The sequence below is a fragment of the Myxine glutinosa genome, chromosome 5 (assembly GCF_964187855.1).
Source record: "Myxine glutinosa chromosome 5, kmMyxGlut1.1, whole genome shotgun sequence".
In the NCBI taxonomy this organism is placed as follows: domain Eukaryota; kingdom Metazoa; phylum Chordata; class Myxini; order Myxiniformes; family Myxinidae; genus Myxine; species Myxine glutinosa.
In genome coordinates, this window is record NC_136265.1 from 113737370 (window position 1) to 113764405 (window position 27036).

Genomic DNA, 27036 nt, shown 5'->3' on the forward strand with positions numbered 1-27036 from the left:
GCTAATCGAGCCGGTGTGAGGACGCATCCTCCCCCGCTCCGCCGCCATCCCCTCTGTTGTTGTTGTAATTGTTGTTGTAGTTGTTGTTATTGTTGTTGTTTGGGGAAGAAGATGGGAGGAGGTATGGGAAAGGTCCTAAACTCACTACTGATGCCATATAATCACATTCTGGTGCAACGAAGAGTCATAATTAATGGAAACGAGGCCTTAACTGACATAGATTAAGAATAACTAGGAAGATGTCCGAAAGTTGTCTACGTGTGGTGCGGTGGACCTGGGCACGACATTTAATGGGGGAATAAGGGGAAGGTCGGCTCTACTGATTGTTATTTACATGCAATGGGACTAGGGAATGGGGGATTGGGGAAAGTTGGGGAGTATTGGAGAAAATAGGGGAATATTTACAAGCGGATATGGAGGCCAAATTCCATATTCGCAACAATATATATATATATATATATGTATATATATATATATATATATATATATATATGTATATATATATATGTATATATATATATATGTATATATATATATGTATATATATATATGTATATATATATATGTATATATATATATGTATATATATATATGTATATATATATATGTATATATATATATGTATATATATATATGTATATATATATATATATATATATATATGTATATATATATATGTATATATATATATGTATATATATATATATATATATATATATATATATATATATATATATATGTATATATATATATGTATATATATATATATATATATATATATGTATATATATATATACAGTGGTACCTCGGCTTACGAGTTTAATCCGTTCCGTGACGGAGCTCGTAAGCCAAATCGCTCGTAAGTCAAAGCAAATTTTCCCATTCAAATGCATTGAAATGCTATTAATCCGTTCCAGCCTCAAAAAAAAAACACCAATTTTTTTTGTTAGGTGCTTTTAAATAACAAAAATGTACTTTATAAATAACAAATAATGTATAAACAAGCACGACCTCGTATATACTGTACATAATACAAGAGAATGTAAAGAAATAAACTGGTTTTATTAAGCAGAGGAGAAGAGCATGCCAGGTGAGGTGTGCGTGTTGTCGACTTGGCGAGGCAGTACGATCGTACTCCTTCTACGATATGTACGATTTTGAAGCAGAAGGAGTCCATAAAGGCTATAACGCCAGCCAAGGGCGTTACGATTATTTCAAAGCTCCGGACCTCTATCCATGAAGATATGGAGAAGTTGTTGTTTGTGTGGTTGAAGGAGAAGCAGCTCGCAGGAGATACCGTGACCGAGAGCATCATGTGTTTGAAAAGATTGAAACTCGGATATCGAGCACGGACCACGAGGTGTTTTTTCTTTTTTCTTAATCTCGGTTTCAGTGAACTTTTGCTCTGTGCTCACGTGTACTGTACCTGTACCTGTAATGGTACGTCAGAGGATGGCACCTGTTGTCATCATATTAAGTGCAAGATGTTCTGCATCGTAAGTTGGTACACCGTGGTCTTTCGGCGGTGTTTAAGCCGGCCGTCTTGGCTTCTGTCACCATTGGCATTGAGTCTTTCGATGTAGGTAGGTCGTTGTGTGCCGGTGCCTTGGCCGAATTCCTTCATTGCTGCATTGTTAGCTCACCTGGTTTTTTATACCACATCTTTGGTTATCGGACCAGCGAATGACGTCATCTCCTCCAAAGTATGGCTTATTCTCACTTGTCTTGGACGATCTTCTACTTCTAGCCTTCCACCGTGCATTTGGTGTCCACTGTACTTACTGTACAGTGCCTGGTAAAATTGATGTAATGGGTTTTTGACCGTCAACGCCATGAACCGTCATGAACCGTCAACCGCCATCAACCGCCATGAACCGCCATGAACCGTCAACGCCATGAACCGCTAACACTCAAAAGCCCATTTATCGCGCCTTATAAAGCAAAACGCAAACCGAAAGCCATGCCTCTCAAGCGAGGCGTGCTTCCGTGGTCACGTGATCCACAGGTGTAGCTCATTATACCCGCACGCGCGACACGCTTTGGCGGTCACGTGACCAGCCACTCTGGAGGCGGGGATCCCCGCTGGTGACGTCACCGGCTGGAGCAAGGAGATTCCTCGCTCATGTATTTCGACGATTGCGTGTTTTATATCCAAGCAGAGATGCTTTCACGGCAAGATAACCGCGTGACCGGAACCGGAAGCCACAACCGGAAAATTCAAAAAAATAAATTTTTTGAGCTCGTACATCGGATCTCGGCTCGTATCCCAAAGCAACAAACCGCCCGAGCGACGGCTCGTATCCCGAAAAACTCGTACGTTGGGGCACTCGTAAGCCGAGGTACCACTGTATATATATATATGTATATATATATATGTATATATATATATATATATATATATGTATATATATATATGTATATATATATACACAAAGAATTAAGTTAAGCACCCCTACACAACGAATTAAGGTAAGCACCCCCTAATATATATTCTTTGTGTATATGTATACATTGGCATATATTCTAAGGTATGTGAGATCAAATAATGATTGGTATGACATTAGCAATTATCCATTGATGAAATTGAGTGATCAAAGTGAAAAAAAGTGATTGGTTGAGTCAGTGATCCGATCACGTGGGTCCTACACACGTTATTGACGCAAAGATCGCTAGAGGTCTTCTCAGAACAATGACTACGTTAGAAAACATAAACGTCATCCACACTGTCCGTGATGGACCTATAGCTCCATACTTAAATTGAGGTGAAAATATGCCTAAAATTCCCAAAAAATTTCACCTTAAATTATTCAGAATAAAATATTGAAAACGGCATGATTGTTATGTTTTTATGTGACCATAATATCACTTCTCCAGAAAATATAGCAATATCATGGGTATATTACACTGTTTTGACGACAACAAACTTGTAATGTGCGAGGTTGTAAAAAAACGGGGGGGGTGCTTAACTTAATTCTTTGTGTATATATATATATATATATGTATATATATATATGTATATATATATATATATATATATATATATATATATATATATATATATATATATATATATATATACAGTGAAACCTTGACTTACGAGTTTAATTCGTTCTGTGACCGAGCTCGTAACTCAATTTGCTCGTTTCTCAAATTAAATTTCTCCATTAAAATGCATTGAAATGCTATTAATCCGTTCCAGCCCCCAAAAAACCACACCAATTTTTTTTGTTACGTGTTTTTAAATAAGAAAAATGTACTTTATAAATAACAAATAATGTATAAACAAGCACGACCTCGTATATACTGTACATAATAAGCGGCGTTACGCGCGCTGCTTGTAAACAAGGAGGAAGCGGACAATGCGGTAATTTGTAAGAGTCTTTATTCAAGAGCTCACTGTAACACTGGCACGCTCCGGGCTGCGCGCCCGGTGTATATCCTGAGGCCACGCCTACCCCTCGGCGTGGCCGCCGCCCACTTGGTGCGCGGAATGATGTCACCACGCCAGTGAGCTTCCGTGTCCGCCACAATGTAAAGAAATAAACTGGTTTTATTAAGTGTATTTACCTTGAAGATCAGACGAAGATGCTGGCGGAGGTGGAGGAGATGACTTTTGCCTTTTTCGCCACACTTTCCTCGCTTTCACTTGCAGGGCGTTTCAATAAAAACCTGTCCAACGAAGTTTGTTTCTTCCTCCCTTTCAAAATGTTTCGATCGTACTGCTACGATCGTACTGCCTCGCCAAGTCGACAACACGCACACCTCGCTCATGTTTTTCGACGATTGCGTGTTTTATATCCAAGCACATCATCCTATTCTTCTTCTCAGTACTGCCCTTGGCACTCAATTTCTTAGGACCCATGGTTAAAACTAAGAAATTTTCCAAAATAACCAACATGCGAAAACAAAGCAGCAGCGATATACGGCAGAGATGCTTGCACGGCAAGATAACCACGTGACCGGAACGCTCGTTGGGCCACCTAGTAGTGGCGGGTGGCGTAAGCTCGTAACTCAGATCTCGGCTCGCATCTCAAAGCAAAAAACCGCCCGAGCGACGGCTCGTATCTCGGAAAACTCATAAGTTGGTGCACTCGTAAGTCAAGGTTTCACTGTATATATATATATACACAAAGAATTAAGTTAAGCACCCCCCCCGTTTTTTTACAACCTCGCACATTACAAGTTTGTTGTCGTCAAAACAGTGTAATATACCCATGATATTGCTATATTTTCTGGAGAAGTGATATTATGGTCACATAAAAACATAACAATCATGCCGTTTTCAATATTTTATTCTGAATAATTTAAGGTGAAATTTTGTGGGAATTTTAGGCATATTTTCACCTCAATTTAAGTATGGAGCTATAGGTCCATCACGGACAGTGTGGATGACGTTTATGTTTTCTAACGTACAGTCATAGTTCTGAGAAGACCTCTAGCGATCTTTGCGTCAATAACGTGTGTAGGACCCACGTGATCGGATCACTGACTCAACCCTACGTCTCATAGACCCTGTAAGCCGTCGTATGCGTTGCTGTGGCAGGTTGTTCCATTCCCGATGTAATGCACGTTCCAATTCATCCAGATTGGCTATTGGAGGGACCATCTTCGCAATTTGTCGTCCCAACATGTCCCAAACGTGCTCGAGGGGGTTCAACCTGCCACAGCAACGCATACGACGGCTTACAGGGTCTATGAGACGTAGGGTTGAGTCAGTGATCCGATCACGTGGGTCCTACACACGTTATTGACGCAAAGATCGCTAGAGGTCTTCTCAGAACAATGACTGTACGTTAGAAAACATAAACGTCATCCACACTGTCCGTGATGGACCTATAGCTCCATACTTAAATTGAGGTGAAAATATGCCTAAAATTCCCAAAAAATTTCACCTTAAATTATTCAGAACAAAATATTGAAAACGGCATGATTGTTATGTTTTTATGTGACCATAATATCACTTCTCCAGAAAATATAGCAATATCATGGGTATATTACACTGTTTTGACGACAACAAACTTGTAATGTGCGAGGTTGTAAAAAAACGGGGGGGGTGCTTAACTTAATTCTTTGTGTATATATATATATATATACAGTGGAACCTTGACTTACGAGTTTAATTCGTTCTGTGACCGAGCTCGTAACTCAAATTGCTCGTATCTCAAATCAAATTTTCCCATTGAAATGCATTGAAATGCTATTAATCCGTTCCAGCCCACCAAAAACCACACCAATTTTTTTTTAAATATACAGTACAGTGGAACCTTGACTTACGAGTTTAATTCGTTCCGTGACCGAGCTCGTAACTCAAATTGCTCGTATCTCAAATCAAATTTCCCCATTGAAATGCATTGAAATGCTATTAATCCGTTCCAGCCCGCCAAAAACCACACCAATTTTTTTTTAAATATACAGTATATATAAAAATATCTCGCGCTTTATATTTCACCTGTATGCAGCATACAAGTTGGCAGGATGGCCTGGACTGGAGGTACGCACACTTGACTCTAAAGTCTAAACTGTCCAGCCTGGGTTTGAATCCCGACCCAGCTATAACCTGTCATGGGTGAATCACAGGCAGGGTGATTCATCAATGTGTGTACCGCTAAACTGGGCGCCCCGTTTGCGTCCCATTAGTTGTTGGATGTTAAGGATCTCACCGTGTTTTCCACAAAGAGAAGGCGAGCTATCGCCGGCACTCTGAACAAGTTGTGGCCTGGCATGGCATGAACATGAAAACATGAACATGAACATGAAATGTTCGACATGAACATGAAATTTTCCAAAATAACCAAAATGCAAAAACTAAAATGCATCGCTATACGACAGAGATACGTACTGTACTTGAACGGCAAGATAACCACGTGACCAGAACCTACCTGGCGGCGTAAACTCGAAATAACCAAAATGCGAAAACTAAAATGCATCGCTATACGACAGAGATACGTACTGTACTTGAACGGCAAGATAACCACGTGACCAGAACCGACCTGGCGGCGTAAACTCGAAATAACCAAAATGCGAAAACTAAAATGCATCGCTATACGACAGAGATACGTACTGTACTTGAACGGCAAGATAACCACGTGACCAGAACCTACCTGGCGGCGTAAACTCGAAATAACCAAAATGCGAAAACTAAAATGCATCGCTATACGACAGAGATACGTACTGTACTTGAACGGCAAGATAACCACGTGACCAGAACCTACCTGGCGGCGTGAACTCGAAATAACCAAAATGCGAAAACTAAAATGCAGCGCTATACGACAGAGATACGTACTTGAACGGCAAGATAACCACGTGACCGGGTGGCGAAAGCTCGTAACTCGGATCTCGGCTCGCATCTCAAAGCAATAAACTGCCGGAGCGACGGCTCGTATCTCGAAAAACTCGTAAGTTGGGGCACTCGTATGTCAAGGTTCCACTGTATATATAAAAATATCTCGCGCTTTATATTTCACCTGTATGCAGCATACAAGTTGGCAGGATGGCCTGGACAGGAGGTACGCACACTTGACTCTAAAGTCTAAACTGTCCAGCCTGGGTTTGAATCCCGACCCAGCTATAACCTGTCATGGGTGAATCACAGGCAGGGTGATTCATCAATGTGTGTACCGCTAAACTGGGCGCCCCGTTTGCGTCCCATTAGTTGTTGGATGTTAAGGATCTCACCGTGTTTTCCACAAAGAGAAGGCGAGCTATCGCCGGCACTCTGAACAAGTTGTGGCCTGGCATGGCATGAACATGAAAACATGAACATGAACATGAAATGTTCGACATGAACATGAAATTTTCCAAAATAACCAAAATGCGAAAACAAAAATGCAGCGCTATACGACAGAGATACTGTACGTGCACGGCAAGATAACCACGTGACCGGAACCCACCTGGCGGCGTAAACTCAAAATAACCAACATGCGAAAACAAAAATGCAGCGCTATACGACAGAGATACTGTACGTGCACGGCAAGATAACCACGTGACCGGAACCCACCTGGCGGCGTAAACTCAAAATAACCAACATGCGAAAACAAAAATGCAGCGCTATACGACAGAGATACTGTACGTGCACGGCAAGATAACCACGTGACCGGAACCCACCTGGCGGCGTAAACTCAAAATAACCAACATGCGAAAACAAAAATGCAGCGCTATACGACAGAGATACTGTACGTGCACGGCAAGATAACCACGTGACCGGAACCCACCTGGCGGCGTAAACTCAAAATAACCAACATGCGAAAACAAAAATGCAGCGCTATACGACAGAGATACTGTACGTGCACGGCAAGATAACCACGTGACCGGGTGGCGAAAGCTCGTAACTCAGATCTCGGCTCGCATCTCAAAGCAATAAACCGCCCGAGCGACGGCTCGTATCTCGAAAAACTCGTAAGTTGGGGCACTCGTAAGTCAAGGTTCCACTGTATATCAAAAATCCGTGAGCAGAGTACTCCGGGAAGTCAGTGTAAGACCTCTTCCAAATTTGGCTAATTTTGTACTCCCTCATTTTTTATGAACCTCATATCCATAAATAGCTTTTATTCTCATATAAATTCTATCAAAAATTGAATCCCAAGATTACTCACAATTTACTATTAATTAATGGCTGCTCATAACCCAGCACATCAAATCTTTATATTCCATCTCCCTTGACAAAAGAGATAATGTTCATAATCAAATTTTGTTGTTATTTTATTTTACGGATTCTCTGGATATTCGATCCCATCCACATTAAACTATCTATTTCCATTTATTATGTATATTTGTTTGCGTTGGCACCATTATTTACAGATCAAGATGGGTGTCAATTTTATTTCAATTTCGTAAAATTTGTCCTTTAATTTTGGACATGCTAATACACAAATAGACAAAAAGTTTATTCTTAGAAAACCCCTATAATGTCACATTGAAATTACCCTTTCGGTTCCCACAATAATTTATCCAAATTTGACAATACACCCATTTACATGTCAGTCGACCACTGACCTATCAATCATGCAAAACAATAGTCCAAAATTCCCACCTGATGATCATGTGACGTTTGTCACTTGGTTTCCCAAAAAAAATTTGCAAAGCAATTGTTCCAAACTTTGTAATTTTAAAAAATTGTTTTGCCCAAAATGCTCCCTAAAACCACATTTATAATTGGCAAATATGAGGCTTCCAGAATGAACTCTAATTCTGGATCTTTTAATTCATGTTCCAAAAATATCCAATTTTGGCATTTGATCAATTAATTATTAATTCGCTAACAAGCAAAAAAGTAAAAATCATTCTTGCTCCGAAAACTTTTCAGACACAGGAAGCATCGACAGTTATTCATGTTGGTCTAATGATTTAATCTGTTGAGGCCAGTCGTCATTTGGGATCTGCAGCAATGAAGGCCTAATCACTATCTGAGGTACCGGTAAGCACTGGTACCCTTGAGCTTGGTTTGTCCTATGAACTTGTCTTCCTATTTTAATATGGACAACGACGTTTCCAGTGTTCCATATTTCCACACTTGAAACATCGGTTTCTGTCATTGCCTGATCTGCCCACCTGTTCACTTGTATTGGTGGGCTGCATCTCTGGATCCCTGGGTTGCCACTGCGATCTTTGGTTATCTCCTGAACCATAAAAATATTATCTGTACTGTTCTTTTTGGGGAGACAAATGGGAATCAGATGGGACAACTGTCACTTTTATTCCTATTTTCGAGGGCAGTTGTGCATTTATCTCCTCCAATGTATCCTGTATCCTTTTTATTTTAAGTTCTAGGTCCATTATCCGTTCTTGCTGTTCCCATTTCCTGGATTCAACATCCCAATAATAGAATGCTAGCCAGTCTACCGTTAGATTCTGCCTCTTCCTGGCTTTCAATTCTTGTCCTAATCTCTCCAATCGATTTCGCTCAAATGTACCATCTCTTGGAAACTCCTTAGCATGTCCCTTTGTCCACAAATACCAATTCTCAACCTCTCTAATAGCCTCTACACCATAACGGTCGTACATATAATATGCACAAGTACCTTTTTGTGGAATATCTGGTTGTCCTTGTGTATTCTTACAGGCTCCATTCCCCATTCTGCCTGTATGTGAATAACACTCAGTATTCACTCAATGTACCAGGTAAATTACTAGGATCTGCGCTTTGGAATACACCTGTACACACCTGTACTATATGTACTGTAAATAAAATCTACTAGGGTTTGTTCCACCTTTTATCAAAGTAGCGTTGGATGCGTTGTTGCCCAGATTGTTCCTATAAAGCTCCACTCGTACTTCCAGAAAGGATCTCTCCACCTGTTCAAACGGTGATTTCCAGAGAATCTCTCTCACCAGTGGCTTTTGCACAACCCAATCTCACAGATCGGTATTGCAGATGAGCCAAATGGGTCAGTATGAAATGGGTGAATCCGCAGATATCCCGTTCTGCTGAAGGGGGAATCACACAATGGTAACCGCATATATATATCTATATATAGACTTACCACCTTGCTCAATTTCCAAGGTTGTCTTCACATTGATAATATCTCACAAATATATCAAGGCTTCTTTCTTGAAACCGCACTTGCATCAATCAATCAATCAATTTATTCTATTTCAATCAATTTATCAATATTCATCAATAAATCAAATTAATCATTTTAGATGACTCCCTACATAAGCCCTTTCCCCAATTGTGTCAGAATAGCTTTATCTGTTGACTGAGATCTATGATCATTGGTCGTCACCTCTGACCCACACCTCATGTCAATTAACGAATCACTGTTCTGTCCTAGGGATCATATCTGACATATCTTTCCAATCTTGTCTGGCCATTATATCACAAATTCGACTTTTGCAACCACTAAAGGCAACTCATCCTTCATTCGTGAGACAGTCAGCCAAAATTGATCAGACAGATATGGAACAGTTCATTGGGAAAAAATATCTCAATTTGAATGGTACCCAAACCTCTTGACAATTAAAATTTCGTAAAACTCCTGAAATGTTCTACCAACGGATGACAATTAATTCATATTATTAGCCAATTTTAATCCAATCATGCTCAAATTTTGACATTTTATTTAACTCTATTACTTGTAATGCATCATTAATCCTACAAGGCTCAAAAGTTGTCCTTTAAGCCCGTGCAATCATTTTACACCGAAAACCTCATGATCTCATTCCTGTCAATCATAACATCATGATTTTAAAATCATTATCATAATGATTATCATTATTATCATAATCATAGTTTAGTCATACCATAATCATCCATTTGAAAAGACAAACATTTCCTGTATCACCACATCCATGTGGTATAATCAACAATGAAAAAAAAATGAGAACTGTACATAGCAAAAGGCTACCGCCTGACCACTTAGTATACCTATTTACAAGAAGTCGTAACAATATCGAATAATCGTTAAAAAATTTAAAAATAAAAAAAATCGCTTCTATTACTGGTGCCGCAGCATTCGTCATTCCATCCGCTCCTCCACCATGACCAAACCGAAATAAAGGGAGCTCAACCATAACACAGCGCATTTAATGGCGCATGCCATAGGAACTCAACGCAATTACGACTCGGCCAGAAAAACGAGCAAATTTCGCAGGACGTTAACTGGAATCAATCGTGAGATATATACAAAATACACAAAAAAATACACAAAAAAATAAACAAACAAAAAAAATACACAAGGTCGACCATATTACACAATATTACACCATTTCAGTTTACATGACAGGGACGAGCACAGCACCCTTTCTCTAATGACCAACACGGTCTATTAGTGGTTCTTTGGACTCGTGGCATTACCATTTCTGAAATATTCTGGGGCTTTCCGCACACCTTGAAGAGGTATACCTTGTGGTGTTGCCCACCTACCACATTTAATTAATACAGGGCTTTGTGCATCGATACATGCTTTGTGGATTTCGCCCACCAACCACATTTAATTAATCTCATAAATATTTCTTCCATTCAAATCATAAAGCAAAACCCAAAAGTCAAAGCAAAAATGAACTCAAAAATGAAATCAAAAATGAAAACAAAAAATGAAAACAAAAATGAAATAAAAAATCACAACAAAAATGCAAAAAATGAAAACAAAAATGAAATAAAAAATGACAACAAAAATGAAAACAAAAATGAAATAAAAAATGAAATTAAAATCACAAATCATCTCCCTCTAAAAAGCAAGTTTATTATCACAATCTTCTGATTTTAATTTAAGTATGTCAATGCTCCCTTTTTAAGAATTCACTTTTAAACCAATTAAAAGACAACATGCATAATCCCTTTTCCAATTTGGTCCAACTTCAATTTTGAAAACTAACTCAAAAGTTTGGCCAAAAGGTCTAACCGATGAAAAAGTATTTGTCCACTCTAATGCATTTCCCTATCAAATCTGACAAAGGAGCCTGGAAGAGAATGGAAAATCACAAGCTCTATCAAAGGAACAATAATATGTTGTTCCAAACCCATAACAACAAAAAAAACGTCAGCCACAAAAGAATCCTAATAAAATTCAATAGAACACCATTTAGCTCAATACAGCCTGATTCTTCATTTCACAAGTCGGAAACACAATGCCGCTTCTTGGGGGCCCTCCAAGGAGCGAAAATATGCTTCCCACTCATCCTATTACCTCCATCAAAAAAGAGGATATTACATTTAAACCCATATGCTTGTCTGTCTGCACAGAACAATTTTGATTTTCTCTACATTTGTTGATATGAATGACAGAAAACTTCCGTCACAGGTGCAACATCACCTGTGCAAGTGTGTAAATCATAATCATGTCATTAATGACATGGTGTAGGCATCATAATTGTTTTAAGACAGCAATCTTAAAATCACTGAGACAAAATCCTGGCAAAAATCCACAATCCTGATTTCTGTGTCAATAATAATATTACCTACATAACATATCAATATGGATTTATAATAAACAATAAAATGAAGACATAACATCTCATGGCAAGGGGTTCAGGGAAAACAATAACGTTTACCTGCAGGACATATTTCCACCCCATGCCATGCCCGATGAATGAATGAATGAATGAATGAATATGAAAATGAATGGTCTATATTAAAGTACCATAAATCTGCCTGCAGAATCATCCACTGACATATTCGTATTGACATATTGACATATATTGACAATATTGACATATTCGTTTACTGATACACACTGATTAAAAAGGCCTTCCCTTCAAGCAAGGAAGTCTGTAAGCAGTGGAGGGGTGAAAGCCTGATAAAAGGGGGAGTAGGAGGAGTTCTTGATCTGGATGCAGATATGAGGATTAGATGTTATAACCGAAATAGCTTCAAATTTTGGAATGACATCAGACAAAATTTTACCATTTGGATTTAGAGAACAAGTGTATATCAACTTATTCTTTTAAGCAATGGTATGGTTCTCATACCAAGCCATGACATTGCATAAATCAGTACCGATAATATTGCATTATTAACGAACAGAGAGAACTAAAAAAGATGGAGGGGGAGAGACAGAAAAAGAAAGAAAGGTAAACAAGGTGAGAAAGTATGGGATGGGGCGAGGGAAGAGAAGGGGTGAAAAATGGAATGACATAAAAGGAAATAGAGATGGAGAAGGAGAGAAGGGGGAGGCAGATGGAGAGGGAGAGATAGGAGGAAAAAGGAGAGATTAAGGGGAGAGAGGAGGGGGAAAGATGGGTAGGAGGGGAGATGAAAGGTGGGGTGTGGATAGAAGGGAGAAAGATTAATGACAATGAGACAGAGAAAAAGAAGGGAAAAATGAATTAATGGAGTAATAGGCGGGGACAGACAGAGAGACGTAGTGAAGAAGAAGAAGAGAAAGGGAGATGAAGAAAGGAGAAAATAACATCGACAGGATCTACAAAGCATTTGCATTCAAATCCCGGGAATCATTTGCATCCCGGGAAGCCATTGCTGCTTAGTGCAGTAAATAATAGGCAACTTCTCTTTCCAGGAGCACGCCTTATCAAGGCACGTTTTTTTTTTTGTTTTTTTTGGGCATGTACCTTGACCCCATGGCCAAGGCACAACATCAATTTTCACGAAAATCTAATTCATCGCAAGAAAATGATGACGTCACACACATGCGATGTCCATTTCCACCTACACGCATGCGCACTTGTGACTTCTATCGAAAAAAAACGCGTACTTTTTTATTCCATTTTAACCCATCAGAAATACTACTGGATGAAGGCATTTCATATCTTCTTCAATTATTCCGACATGAATCACAATTCCAACATTAATTTAAGCGTCCATAAAATGATTTCGTGGTAAAAAATGGGATCGCCACTTTTTATTTTTCCAACTTATACACCGCCCTTTTATCTGTATCGTGAAAGTAAATAACCGTGTACTGCAATTGATCGCAGTCCATTAATACACCTTAAACGAAAGAAACATCTGCGCTGCCTCCCAAAACGATGCTCGCGTATGCTCAACCAGCGAAACGATGCAACATGCTGCGCACTCCGCCCGCGCGCACCGTTCCGTACGTGCGCATCGCGGGCACTCTGAGCGCTCGTGTTCATTTGCTGTCTATCACAGCATGTACGTAATTTACGCGCCAAAGCGCACATTTAACTCCATTATTTGCTGCACCTGCTCGATTGACACAAATTCTGCATTCGGAATCTTTTGATAGCGATTCCGCGAACCGCCAGCCGAAGCAAGCGACCCGTGCTACTCACAGCAAATGCCCTCCCCCCCCCCCCCCCCCCCATATTTCGCAACTATAGTCGAAATTTTTTCGTTCATCGTCACACTCATTATCCTCGTAGTACACGCAAACTTAAATGTCCGCTTTCAATGTCCCTTAGATGTAACAATAACTATCCGAAATCGCTCCAACTTGAAATTTGGGCAAGATGACCTCATAAATCGATCGATATTTCAAAAAATAATATGTAATTTGGTGTCGCGCATTTCGTATACATGCACTGATGAGAATAGAACCATGTTCCACACCTTGAGTTCCTGGGATAACAAGATTTATTGATGAACCAATATCACAGCGCTGTGGAGGGTGTAAGAGTCATACCATTCACAATTGAACAGCATGGCCCCATACACTCCTAGAAAATTGGCAACCCAGAGTTTCTTTATATACACAAAATTATACAAAAAATCTCCGCTGAAAAATGAGCGCGGACAAAAGAAAACGGGCCAGATATCTCCCACCGAGACCCTATCTTCTTTGGCATGAGCAAAGGGAAAGATGCGGGAGAAAGAGCACAGTGACATTCTCAAAACTTATCTTCCATGCTGGCCTTTGGTCAAGGACAAAAAGACGCGTTTTCACGAGGGGGTCTAACAGAGCAAGCAGTTTCACTATCTTTCTACATTCCTTGGCACAGTTGGACAATAAAGCATAGTTCAAAGCAAGAGGGAACATAGTAAGCTTAATCCTTTTCATAAAGCAACCACTATTAAATGCAAACCACAATTAGATAAGACACAACCAAAGGCATGATCTCGACATTCCCCCATTTGGTCTCTACGAGACTACGTATCACAGAGACCAGGCCACATCGGCTTTATTTGCAAAGCAAAAGAGAATAGTGTTATATGTGGCCACATCGGGCTTTATTGAGTGTTGTATGTGTGTCCTCCCAAGGGCATGCCACGCACATAAAGTACCCCGCATGCACGCTTGAAAGGTGTGTCATGTTGTGCGTGTTTGGAACATGAAGGTCCAGAACATGAAGATCTATTAACGTTTCAGATCCGCAACGAAGGCGCCTGGTCCGGCCAGGGATGTTGCCCGGGAGGGTCTCTCAACCCACCCTTGCAGCAGCGTAGGTGCGGCTGAAATCCCCCCCAATCGAAGGGCTCCCCGTCCTCGCACAGACCCGGTCCTTGCCGATCTTCGAAGTTAATCTACGTCCATGCTGTTGTTCTGAGGAATACATAATGTAATTAATATCTTGTGTCACGTGTTCCTGGCCAGAGTACAGAGCATTACAATTCAAAGTAAAGAGAGAAACTTCCTTTTGTGTCAATGTCGTTCATGGACGCATAATCAGCTTGTGGATCCAGAGTATCAGTGTCAGGTCCTTTGGCAGCCAGACCCAGCGTTGCAGTCAGATCCATAGTCGGATCAAGCGGAGATGTGCAGCTGTGTGCTTATAATACATAAGAAGCATTAGCCAATTCCCGCAGGGGATTTACAACAAAATCATCACAGTAAATCAAATAAATCAACAGTCTTCTGATGCGCCGGTCACATCGGCATCGCCCAGGGGCTCGTTCAGGTCGACGGCCTCGGCGGTCAAGATCATGGTCTTCCGACGGTGGTTTCTTCATCGTCCATCCTGAAAAATACTTTCTTACACACACCATGATCAAATTCCTAGCCCCCCGTCCCACCAATTGGCATTTAGTTACCTCATCTCTCAGATGGTTGGCTTATTCATAGCCGCATTTCCTGCGTCGTGTCTGGAAATTCAAATGCTATATTTTTTCACCAATTTCCGAAAATACCTTCCTTTTAATCATCTTCCCTACATCTAATAATACATGATTTACCAACCATTTTCCCCCCAACCATAATCGGTCAATGGAAATAATCGGTATTCTCCCCTTCAAAACTTCACTGTTATCCTATCAATACCTGGACATTTTTCCCCTTTTTCCTAGACACGCGAATTTCACACCAGTATATATACACAAAGAATTAAGTTAAGCACCCCTACACAACGAATTAAGGTAAGCACCCCCTAATATATATTCTTTGTGTATATGTATACATTGGCATATATTCTAAGGTATGTGAGATCAAATAATGATTGGTATGACATTAGCAATTATCCATTGATGAAATTGAGTGATCAAAGTGAAAAAAAGTGATTGGTTGAGTCAGTGATCCGATCACGTGGGTCCTACACACGTTATTGACGCAAAGATCGCTAGAGGTCTTCTCAGAACAATGACTGTACGTTAGAAAACATAAACGTCATCCACACTGTCCGTGATGGACCTATAGCTCCATACTTAAATTGAGGTGAGAATATGCCTAAAATTCCCAAAAAATTTCACCTTAAATTATTCAGATTAAAATATTGAAAACGGCATGATTGTTATGTTTTTATGTGACCATAATATCACTTCTCCAGAAAATATAGCAATATCATGGGTATATTACACTGTTTTGACGACAACAAACTTGTAATGTGCGAGGTTGTAAAAAAACGGGGGGGGTGCTTAACTTAATTCTTTGTGTATACCACTGGAAAAATTATCTGAAAAATAACGAAATCGTCTCCAAGTTCTCTAGCTAATCTCCGTCCGCAATCACCAACTCTACCCTCCTGTGCATTTTGCCTTAGGTTTTAGAACCTAGAGTCAACCAAAACAATATCAACTAGCCTCCCATGGCCATTTCCCTGCAAGAGCGGGGGTTAGCCTTGCGGTTCCCATGACAATCTTCTTCATTTTGCTCTATCACCTCCCTTTGAGCAATAATTCAATTGATGTGATTCCCACGTACCTGGTGGAGTTCTGTTCACCTGGTCTGCAGAGCCGTGATCCAATCTGCACCAGCCCCCAATCACCTCCTCGATTGGGGTCATTCTGCGTGTAGCAATCTAACGCAACGTTATTAAACGAAATTCACAACTTTACATTCATTGGGCCCCCCAGTGCAAGCCAACCCCTTGTATCACCTTCTTATCACAAATACAACAGTCCATAACTAACCACTTTCCTTTATTTCCTGCCTTTTCCATTAACTTTTTACAACCCTTTCCTCTCCTTCCTCAACAATTCCTGCAGAGTCACCTGTCATTGACAAATAATCCATCTGATTCGACTTTCCAATCCAATCATCTTTGCACTTTCCACGACCTTCTTCACACTTCCTCCCGAACCTTTCCTTCAGACACAACCCACATGAGTTATGAATACAATTTCCCCTTCCAGGCACGTCTGTCTAACCACTCACAAATTGTCCACAAGACAACGTCACCATATTTCACACCTCGGACCAGCCAGGGGTTCCTCGAGAGATGCATCCTCAGGTTAAAATCACCTCAGCTCTTGAGAGCTCAATTTTGTTCCATGGCCTATTTTGACCCATCTTGGCCCACCACCACCTCTACCTTCTGCCAAGCAAGGGGCAGGAGCATCATTACTCCCTCTTCCCTCTGCCCACCATAACTGGCAGACAGACAATGGCAAGCCACAAGCCCCAATGTTCTTACACAGACAGATTCAACAACATCCAATAAGTGAATTCATTTCCCCAGAACTCATTCCCCTTTCCAACCAACATTTACACCTAAGCTTCAGGAACATGCCTTGTTCCAGGTGTGTGCGCATCCACATCCTTAAATTGGCCGACCCCCATTTGTATCCCGGCTGCCCCTCCACCTGGAGCATGGTTACCCCCCAAAATGACATTGCACGAACCCTTTCAATACCTGTCGAAACCTACTACCATTTAACAACGCTTCCCCATACACTGTTAGTCCAAGCCAGCAACTGTACACAAAGATATCCCAGCACGCCGTGACCTTCACACCCCCACCAAGCTAGCATTCCCAAAAACAAACCCATGTTGTCTTTTCTCTTCCAGTCATACAAACCAAAGTACACTTTTGTTTGCACATGTACTTTAACCACGATTATATGAGACTCAACACCAGGACTGCTCCGTGGAGCAAGGCACCAGAGACAACTCCCCTCTCCACCTGGACTTACCCCAGGTAGAATTTGGCTACCTACAGAGAAAGTACTTGCACAACACATTTACAAACCAATTCGTCCCCTCGTTGTATTAGGGGACATCTCGAATGTTCCACCACAATTCACAGCAGGTGACCACCCACCTGCCCTTGAAGTCCTTCTCAATCATCTTTCCCACGAAAATTTAATCGATTTGTCTGACGCACCGTCTGTCCAGCAAATTTTTGAGACACCCAAGCATGTCATAACACATGGGCTGTCCAATTCTGAAATCTCACGAAACCTTTTCTGAGGGTCAAATGTAACAGACAGACAGACCGGCAAATAGGCAGGGGCAAACCCCGAGGCCCCAGACACCATCACCACACACATACCCCGCATCACATAGGAGTATCAACATTTGTCATAGGAGTATCAGCTTAAAATATCCACCCGCTCTGATCCTCCAGAGCTGAGGAAACCAGCCAACCTGAGCCGGACAGCAAATGCCATATGTCTTCATCTCAAATCGAGGGCAAAATTTTCACAATGGCAAACAATTAATATATTGTCCACATTCATCTTGGTCACCCCAACCCATCCTGGCTCTCCCCAAGAGCTCCGTGTCCGGACAGACAGACAGATAAACAGACCGGGTGAAACCATAACCATCCATCCTTCCGATTGGACTCAGCACACATGCCGCCCACTCACCAGTCATGTACACTCAGCACCCATAAATGGCACACGCCAGCATCACATGTCATTCTTGCCTTTATTCAACGCATTCCGCAATCCCAAGTCAAATCCCTAAACAAATTAAAACAGCTGTCATCTTTAAAAAATACAACTTGCCTCTGCAAGAGCTCCACCTTCGAACAGATAAACGACAATCAGACTCCATGTTACAAATGCACACACCCGATGCACCGAAACAACAACCAACTGGTCCGTCCAGGAACTCCCCGCAAACACAAGCCACCTCCAATGATCTTCAATTGAAGTGCGGAGCGAATGCTCTCACCTCAAACCCCACAGCCTTTCTAGGGAGGACGTGCTCTACCATGCAGCACCCTTTACATGGTGCACACCTTCCGCACATTCCTCCCGCTCCCAGGCTTCGTTACACACCTGACCACCACACACACTCGTCGTTCGCACACTCCATTCCAGGTGTGCATTCCTTATCACCTGCCACAACCAACTCGTACTCCGTGCCACTCTCAGCACCTTCCCTGTGTCTTTGCACCGATGCATCTCCAAGATGCATTAGCCATTACGCAACTCATCCACACATCATTCGCCCGGCGTGAACCACATCACATGCCGACAGTTGAAACCTCGACCGTTTTCATCCCTCGGATGAGCGTTCGACCCACATTATCTTCTCCAATACTTTCCCCCATCCGCCTGTGGGGCAGCTTGTCCCGCATTATCTGCCCTGAGACCCATATGCATTTTCATAACTAAATCATACCACCATCGCTTGCCTGGAAAGCCGTTGTCCGGCGCATTGATCAACACAGATAAGATGTACCGTTGCATCTTACGTCTTCCAGCTGCCAATCCGCATCACATCCGTATCTCGATCTTGCAACTGCCATTCTCTATTTCATCCGCTCTAGACAACCTCATTCACCTCATTCAGAGAGACCTCATCCACCCTATACATCATTCATTGTATGGACAAGACTTCCTGTTGGCACCGGAAATTCATTATTGTCTTGAAATCCTACATTCAACCACGTCAATCGCCTCATTTAATATACTTCACGTTACTATCAATGTTAATTCAGCATTCCTCTTATAATTCCATTATCAAACAATGTATTCCTCATGATATTGCATGGCAGGAGTCACAGGCGACAACTATACCGACATGGCGCATAGCACACCGCATGAAGCACCTTGCTGGCAAGGCATGAACGACTCACGTGTAGGAAAGTTGAAGTGGCCCATAATGCATTTGGGCACACATCCTCCAAGCAACCTCATAGCAGGGTTCTCCCCCGTACTCACGCATCTTCCTGTTCCATAATGCGCCTTTCTCTCCAGACGGCTCTCCCACACTCGTCCGTCTCAATCCCAACTGCACCTGTTCACAGGATTTTTGGGTCTCTCCCAATCTTCTGCTTATCTCGCCGGCCTCCATGCTAGCTGGCCTGCATCCCCATGCGGCAACTCCGCACGTTATTAACGCACAGGTTGTAAACCTGGTGCGTTATAGCGTTTGCCTGGGAATTTCGGGCGCTCAAAAGTGAAGCTAGTTTCTGTCACCCATTTCTGTCGCTCATTTCTGTCGCTCATTTCTGTCGCTCAGATGTGTAAACATGACGTCATCAAATCTATATTTATAGGATAGGTTATAGGAGATATATATGTTATAGGATAGGAATATAGGACCCAAATGACCCAGAGGACCCAAATGACCCAGAGGACCCAAATGACCCAGAGGACCCAAATGACCCAAATGACCCAGAGGACCCAAATGACCCAGAGGACCCAAATGACCCAGAGGACCCAGAGGACCCAAATGACCCAGAGGACCCAAATGACCCAAATGACCCAGAGGACCCAAATGACCCAGAGGACCCAAATGACCCAAATGACCCAGAGGACCCAAATGACCCAGAGGACCCAAATGACCCAGAGGACCCAAATGACCCAGAGGACCCAAATGACCCAGAGGACCCAAATGACCCAGAGGACCCAAATGACCCAGAGGACCCAAATGACCCAGAGGACCCAGAGGACCCAAATGACCCAGAGGACCCAAATGACCCAGAGGACCCAAATGACCCAGAGGACCCAAATGACCCAGAGGACCCAAATGACCCAGAGGACCCAAATGACCCAGAGGACCCAAATGACCCAGAGGACCCAAATGACCCAGAGGACCCAAATGACCCAGAGGACCCAAATGACCCAGAGGACCCAGAGGACCCAAATGACCCAAATGACCCAGAGGACCCAAATGACCCAGAGGACCCAAATGACCCAGAGGACCCAAATGACCCAGAGGACCCAAATGACCCAGAGGACCCAAATGACCCAGAGGACCCAAATGACCCAGAGGACCCAAATGACCCAGAGGACCCAGAGGACCCAAATGACCCAGAGGACCCAAATGACCCAGAGGACCCAAATGACCCAGAGGACCCAAATGACCCAGAGGACCCAAATGACCCAGAGGACCCAAATGACCCAGAGGACCCAAATGACCCAGAGGACCCAAATGACCCAGAGGACCCAAATGACCCAGAGGACCCAGAGGACCCAGAGGACCCAAATGACCCAGAGGGACCCAGAGGACCCAAATGACCCAGAGGACCCAAATGACCCAGAGGACCCAAATGACCCAGAGGACCCAAATGACCCAGAGGACCCAAATGACCCAGAGGACCCAAATGACCCAGAGGACCCAGAGGACCCAAATGACCCAGAGGACCCAAATGACCCAGAGGACCCAAATGACCCAAATGACCCAAATGACCCAGAGGACCCAAATGACCCAGAGGACCCAAATGACCCAGAGGACCCAAATGACCCAGAGGACCCAAATGACCCAGAGGACCCAAATGACCCAGAGGACCCAAATGACCCAGAGGACCCAAATGACCCAGAGGACCCAAATGACCCAGAGGACCCAAATGACCCAGAGGACCCAAATGACCCAGAGGACCCAAATGACCCAGAGGACCCAAATGACCCAGAGGACCCAAATGACCCAAATGACCCAGAGGACCCAAATGACCCAGAGGACCCAGAGGACCCAAAGGACCCAAATGACCCAGAGGACCCAAATGACCCAGAGGACCCAAATGACCCAGAGGACCCAAATGACCCAGAGGACCCAGAGGACCCAAATGCCCCAGAGGACCCAAATGACCCAAATGACCCAAATGACCCAGAGGACCCAAATGACCCAGAGGACCCAAATTCTATGTATGTTTCTATGATGATGTATGTTTTGGTGAAAGTACATAATGTGAATACTAGTAGCAATTTTACAAAAACCATGGCATAATTTCAAATCTTGACCCGAGATGATAATTATGCTACATCATAATTTCCATGTGCCAACCTGGGCGGAATCCAAGTGGATTCACTTGACTTGTTCTTTCCCTCATTCTGAGCCCTTAACTTCAGTTTTTCATAAAGGTGCAACCACCCGATGCGGCTGGTTGCATCATTTTTTTTACCTGGCTCATTATAATCCTTTTTCCGCCTGACTCGGCCACCCGAATGCGTCGAATACACGCACTCCATCTCCAGAACTCAAATCATTCTAGTTTACTTCAGATTGAGTATTACTCCGACATACCTTAATCTCCCTTAAGATATTTAATTAACGTGCACGGAACATTTTCCCGTCCATGCGCCCAGGCGGTCGCTCCCAGCGCACGGCAGCACGACCCCCATTTGCAAGAAGCAGCTCGTGATGCGTACAAGGCGCAAGGAAGCGCCCTGAGGCCATCCACCGAAAAATCCTGCCTTTTAGTTTACCGCGCCGATATTTCCCTAATCTGGTCCTCCCGCGGCGCTAACTCGCGGTCAATGCTTGTATAGCGCTTCTAACTTGTCTAACTTATCACCCATGCCAGGGCTTTCCTAAAGGGGTTCTCCCTTCTTAACTTAGCTTAACACTTATCCTGGCCATATTCCTTGGGTCTCCTCCGTTAGCCCGCAGCCAATACTTTCTCTGGTTACTATCAACCCCATCAACTCCATCTTGTCTCTAGACTGCCCTGCCTGGGAAGTTCTTGGCTTTACCAAGTAGTCCCCCCTTTTTGCTAACTGACCCCCATTTCTTGGTTCATCAATAGACAACTTGTTACCCGAGCCAAATAGGCCTGTACTTACACACCAGATTCCAATTTGTTCGTGATCCAAGCACGGAACGACGAAATGGGAGACAGACAGCCTGGGTGAGTGAACGGAGCTCAATTTGGAAAGACCCCTCAGCATGAAAGCTCACGTTAATCGAATCAGTGCTGGCCAGCCTCTCCGCTGAGTCCCCACAGGGTCTGCCTCCCAAATATCGCTCAGAGTCGGATCCCACTTCGGACACCAACTGATGAGAATAGAACCATGTTCCACACCTTGAGTTCCTGGGATAACAAGATTTATTGATGAACCAATATCACAGCGCTGTGGAGGGTGTAAGAGTCATACCATTCACAATTGAACAGCATGGCCCCATACACTCCTAGAAAATTGGCAACCCAGAGTTTCTTTATATACACAAAATTATACAAAAAATCTCCGCTGAAAAATGAGCGCGGACAAAGGAAAACGGGCCAGATATCTCCCACCGAGACCCTATCTTCTTTGGCATGAGCAAAGGGAAAGATGCGGGAGAAAGAGCACAGTGACATTCTCAAAACTTATCTTCCATGCTGGCCTTTGGTCAAGGACAAAAAGACGCGTTTTCACGAGGGGGTCTAACAGAGCAAGCAGTTTCACTATCTTTCTACATTCCTTGGCACAGTTGGACAATAAAGCATAGTTCAAAGCAAGAGGGAACATAGTAAGCTTAATCCTTTTCATAAAGCAACCACTATTAAATGCAAACCACAATTAGATAAGACACAACCAAAGGCATGATCTCGACACATGCACGGTGTGCAAGTTGCATTTGCCGTTGAATTAACACCCAGTGGGTTGACTCATGCGACCCATGAGGTTGACACCTCAGTCCCATGCGAGCAAACCCTCGTCATCTACAAAACTGCCCTCTATCGAATGATCCTCACATCAGTCCCCACGCGGGGGAGCGGGGGGATGTGGGGGGGGGGGGGGGTGCGGAGGGGAGGGGGGGTGCGGAGGGGAGGGGGGGTGTGGGGGGGGGTGCGAGTCTCACATGACTGTCCAGAGAGTAAATGACGAAGGGGGGTGAGTGGAGAGAGGCGACTGAGAGACACAGGAAGGTGGGAGGGAAATGGGGTGATATGCTTAACTCATGCTTTTGGGATTAACGATCCCAAAAGCACAGCTCAAGCAATGGGATGGGGGAGGGTGGGCGGGAGACATTCAGTGCGTGCCGTCTCACGTTTCTCATCTCACGTCCAAATCCGTCCACAAATTTTTGAGATATTTTGTTCACAGACAAATGGACAGACAAACAGACAGTGGTGAAAACATAACCTCCATCCACCTTTTGTGGCGGAGGTAAAAGTGGATTAAATATGTGAGACGACGCGACTGAGGGAGGAGGAGAGGAGACTGAGGAGGGAGAGAGAAGAGGAGAGAGAGGGGAAGAGAGAGAAAAATGGATAATGATCTCTGTCAGCGGCTCGTGCCTCGTCATAATCTGCCTGCACGTCCGCGCTCCCGGCTCCCAAAACAATCGTTCACAAATTATGTACGCAAATCGCTGCAAGATAACATTTCGCTACAAGAAATTGCAAATGATCGCTCTAAATCTGTGTTTCTTGCGTCCAACTTTTAGTCACACCAGGTTCAGTTTTTTCAGACACTGTCTGAAGACTGGCAGAATATATAAAACCCATCGGACACACAAGCAAAATTTTCATACCTTGGCTTCTCCGAACCGCTGCCGATCTCCCCCCAGCGTTGCAACCACGTACAAGGCCACCACTTGTCAAAGAACTTTGCCGTGACCTCTTTTTGGACACATCTCAGCCAAAACTCAATGAGACTCATGGAAAACTCACTCAGTTTAAATATAGATTTATTAAACTCTTGCAACGAATAGTTACATGAAAATATAGTTATACTTTAAAATACACATGACACGACGTCTTCCTTCTGCTCTCTCTCTCCTGCTTCTTCCAATGATCCGTCCAGTTCTCTCAATCTCGGTGGTTAAATAGAACCCTGTCCTTTGATCTCGCTCCAATGGAATGCAAAGGTCACTTTAACGCGAGCCTTCCCGGCGCCATTCGGACATCTGGAACAATTAACTCTTATCCACAATCTGAGCCAAGTCAACATTCTACCTCTACTTGCATTGTCCGAGGTCACAAGGTTATTCCCCAGATGGCCGACCGCTTGCTCCAAGCTCCTGGCACCCCCTCCTTGCATGACTTGAGGATCCTTCACATTGCAGTACAATCCAACCACCCCAACAAATATGACTTATATATTTATCTATACTTCCACCGCGGAAAGTATGGATGGACTGAAGGAGAAGATGAACAAGTGGAAGGAATGTTTGGAGACAAAAGGTCTGAAGGTGAACATCGGAAAGACGAAGGTGATGGCAAGTGTTAAAGCATGTGGTTAGGTGGAAAGAACTGGGAAGTGGCCGTGTGCTGTGTGCAGGAAGGGTGTGGGAGTGAATTCCATTCAATGTACAATGTGTGCTGAGTGGGTTCATCAAAAATGTATTGGTCTGAGAGGGTCATTGTGATGAAAATCAATTGATGTCCACACAAACTCCAAAGATCATGAGCTTTAATCCAATTGAATTCAGCAGCATCTATTAAAAGAACGATACACTGATAAGCAAGCGGTCACAAACCATTACAAGGCAGTAGCAAATATAAGGCATACTATCATCTTTCTTTCCAAACTTGAAGCCAGACAATTACAGTGTAATCCCTTCCCCCCTACAAACCAGCTCTTTTATAAGCTGTGCGCAGATGAAGAAGGAACTGCATCGGAGTTACAAACCATAGTTTCATATCATTCACCCACCAGTTAAGTTTCAGCCAGCACACTTGACTAAATGTATAAAATATTGTTACGGATCTCAGAGACGGCACTCCCCTTAGCAAGGGGGGGGGGGGGGGTTAATCCCCTTGGCCTGTTAAGCTGGCCGTCTCTGGTCCTGGTACTTGTAACGCTCCTCTGCGGGGTGGAATTGATCAGGGTTATTGGTCAAGGTGTTCTCCCGAATACCTTTTCCAATCCCTCCGCAAAACAGGGAGACAAGTACCGCTCGAACCACGGACAAGATGGTATTTGCCGAGCGGTTTGGCAATCCGCGGCTCGAGCCATAAACAAAAGACTAAACCGACTCCGAACGTTGGCCGAATCATGCCACAGGTATTCAATCAGGGAAAAGACGAAAGCGATCGGGGAAGAATGAAACCAAAAGGGTAAGAAATAACAGACAGTTATTAATTATGTACAAAACCAAAGAACCAAAGAAGAAACAAAAGTAATATACAGAAGAAGAAGAAGACACAGGGCAGCCTTAAGCATTCTTATATTATTCCCCAGGACAACAAACAGGACAGACAAACAGACTTACACAAAAGGGGAATAGCAGGCAGGAATGACTGGAAGAAGGAATGAGAAGGCCCAGGCAGATGGCAGGCGTCGAGGTCCGGCTCCAGGAGTCGACTCGCATTGTGGCGGGAAAACCCTGGCAGGCAGCGCTGATGATATTGGTTGCACGCGAGCGGACCTTATTCGGCGGGGTTATCAAATCGGGGAGGGTATATTGCTTTTCTCTCCACTCGTACTTCGGGCTTCCTCACTCGTCTCCGACCCGTCCCTTCTCTCTGGCTCACGCCTCTCTTGTCTCCTGGCTCACGACCCACGCATGACTCTCTCCTCACCACTCTCTTTGCTTCCCCAACCACTCATCCTCAAGTAGTCCGCGTGCCGCGCTTATATTGGGTTTTTGCGTATCAAGCCGTGGCTTTTAGGATACACCCACCGGTGAGCTCGCCTCGGCCCTGATTGGTCGTGAGGGCTCACAGGCTCCGCCCCCTGATGGTGCGTTGACGGGGCCACGCCTTATTCCTGGAGCTCTGAGGACTCCTCCCCCTTCTTCTCCGAGATGAAGCACATGGGCAATGGCGTCTTGTGGGGAGATAGAAAACCACTCGCACCGCTTTTGAAGGGAACTTTGGGGCCTCCTCTTATTTCATTAATGCAACGTAGATTCAACTACTGGGAACAGATCCTGAACTGAAACACATAATAATGAGATAACTACGGAGAGGTCCTATGGTTCGCTATGTGTTGTACATGGAATAACTAGGGTGCGATCTTTAACAAACCAATTGATGGGGATATTTACAGGTGTGTACCCGGTTTAGAATAGGTACACAGTATCCCTGCGTGTCATAAGAGGTGACTAAAAGGGTTGGCGTCAGGAAGGGCATCCGGCCATAAAAACATTGCCTCAAAAAGAGAACCATGACAATTACGACTACATATGGGCAGGGTACAGCCCGAAGTACCCCGTGGGGGACCCCACTCCCTCTCGTCAAAACTCAAGGTAGGGAACCCGATCGAAGCAAAGGTGGAAATCATTCTATTTATGACGACGAAACGTCTGATGCCCGACGTGGAGATCGGTTTCTGAGGTTTGGGACATGGAATGTAGGGACAATGACAGGGAGATCAGGAGAAGTGGTGGAAGTATTGGTCAGAAGAAGAGTGGACATATGTTG

The 27036-nt window shown here is 43.5% G+C and overlaps 1 protein-coding gene and 1 non-coding gene across 4 annotated transcripts in view; one reads left to right on the forward strand and one right to left on the reverse strand.

Annotated features, from left to right (window-relative positions):
- Positions 1–27036, forward strand: part of LOC137427228 (uncharacterized) — a 62526-nt gene that overhangs the window by 27201 nt on the left and 8289 nt on the right. The gene's annotated exons all lie outside the window — the stretch shown is intronic.
- On the reverse strand, positions 13567–13705 carry LOC137428809 (U11 spliceosomal RNA). The gene has a single exon (XR_010984763.2). It is a non-coding gene; the product is annotated as a U11 spliceosomal RNA (small nuclear RNA).